Source organism: Schistocerca serialis, chromosome 1 (assembly GCF_023864345.2).
Source record: "Schistocerca serialis cubense isolate TAMUIC-IGC-003099 chromosome 1, iqSchSeri2.2, whole genome shotgun sequence".
NCBI lineage: Eukaryota > Metazoa > Arthropoda > Insecta > Orthoptera > Acrididae > Schistocerca > Schistocerca serialis.
Genome location: NC_064638.1, coordinates 796,039,726 through 796,041,798, shown reverse-complemented (window position 1 = coordinate 796,041,798; position 2,073 = coordinate 796,039,726). Strand labels below are relative to the sequence as shown.

Below are 2,073 nucleotides of genomic sequence, written 5' to 3'. Positions count from 1 at the left end.
TGGTGTTTAGAACGTGGAGTGAATTTGTCCCATTAAACTTGCAATGCGGACGTGAATGTTCCCCAGAGCATAATGGAGCCGCCGCCAGCTTGTCTCCGCCTGCAGTACAGGTGTTCAAAAATGGTTCAAATGGCTCTGAGCACTATGGGACTCAACTGCTGAGGTCATTAGTCCCCCAGAACTTAGAACTAGTTAAACCTAACTAACCTAAGGACATCACAAACATCCATGCCAGAGGCAGGATTCGAACCTGCGACCGTAGCGGTCTTGCGGTTCCAGACTGCAGCGCCTTTAACCGCACGGCCACTTCGGCCGGCCAGTACAGGTGTCAAGGATCCCTGGAAGATGTCGGATTCCCGCCTTCCCGTCTGCGTGATGAAGGTATTGGGATTCGTCAGACATGAGACGCTGTACGACTAAGCCAACGTCCAGTGCCGATGGTCAATTGCCCGTTTCAGTCATAGTAGCCGACGTCGTGGTGTTAAAAGTCGCACATGCTCGGGTCGCCGGCCGCGGAGGCCCATCGTTAGGAGTGTTCGGTGCACTGTGTGTTCAGACACACTTGTACTCTACTCAGCATTAAAGTCTGATTTTAGTTCCGCCACAGTTCGCTGTCTGTCCTGTTTCACCAGTCTGCGGAGCCTACGACGTCCAACATATGTAATGATGGGTGGCCGTCCAGCCCCACCTCTGGACATTGTTTCACCTTGGTTTTGCCACGTGCTGAAGACGCCACACCACTTCTCGATCGTACAAGTCGTGCGCTTTCCGAAATGCTCGTGCCGAGCCTTCGAGGCGTCACAATCTATTCTCGGTGAAACACATTCTACGCATGGACAGCACACTCGCTGTGACTAAATGCACCGGTCGTGTAACTGACTAGCAGTCATTCCTCACCAAGTGACGCTGCCATCTCCTAGCTGGGTTGATATCGACAGGAGGTCGGTGGCGTTAATGTTCTGGCTGATCAATGTACTAATATGTTGATAGAGTTTATTAAACGATTCTGGGTAATTCAAAAGCTGGATATATCTAGCTTCAACAGCAAGTAGAAACTACTTAACAGTGAGACAAGCATTTACTATGACAGAAATTTTCTGATGAGCGAATTTCTCATGTCAACGACGTACATTGATCTCCAAGATATTTTACGCTATTTTATTTCTCAGGTGTTTGATAACAAAATTCAGCAAGTTACTGAGCTTGAAAGAGGGCAACGGCTTTGCCGCTGTGGATACATCGGTTCCCGTGAGATCACCGAAGTTAAGCACTGTCGGGCGTGGTCGGCACTTGGATGGGTGACCATCCAGGCCGCCATGTGCTGTTGCCATTTTTCGGGGTGCACTCAGCCTCGTGATGCCAATTGAGGAGCTACTCGAACGAATAGTAGCGGCTTCGGTCAAGAATACCATCATAACGACCGGGAGAGCGGTCCTATCCGCATCCTCCTCTGAGGATGACACGGCGGTCGGTTGGTCCCGGTAGGCCACTCGTGGCCTGAAGAAGGAGTGAGTACTGAGCTTAAAAGACCGATTTTCGCCGTCACTTCAACAGTAAATGTGAATTACGCGGAAAAACCGTTGTAAATCTCTTCGAAGGTTCAAGAGTGTTCCATCAGCGTCGAGTAATAATATCACGGAACAGTTCACAGTTAATTGCAGACAGAAAATAGCTATATTTTCCAACACATGATTCTCTTATTATCAGATTCATAAGTTTCCTTTTTGATTTGCTAAAGAAATCGTCCTTTCGCACATGTACTTCAGATTTGGCTTGCTAACACGGTCTGATGTCAGCAATAAAGATGAAAAATATAAGTGTGTAGGTTTTCGCGGCCAGAGCCAGTTGACATAAAAGTTTTCTGAGTCTGATACCGCTTCAAAATCTAATAGTTTTTTACTTTATGATCGCTACCATACTCAGAAAACTTTTATGTGAAGACGAAAAATATTCTGAAATGCAAGCTCTTGCTCTTTGTGTTAGGCGGAGCTATTGTTTATATTGGTAGGAAACTTAATAATACCATACACCAGCACAAAATCAAATTTGTTTACGTTGCTGTACGTACCGCAA

At 46.8% G+C, this 2,073-nt stretch overlaps 1 pseudogene; it reads left to right on the top strand.

Annotated features, from left to right (window-relative positions):
• The first annotated feature begins 1,212 nt into the window (after positions 1–1,212).
• LOC126428707 (5S ribosomal RNA) lies at positions 1,213–1,330 on the top strand (annotated as a pseudogene).
• Positions 1,331–2,073: the final 743 nt, after the last annotated feature.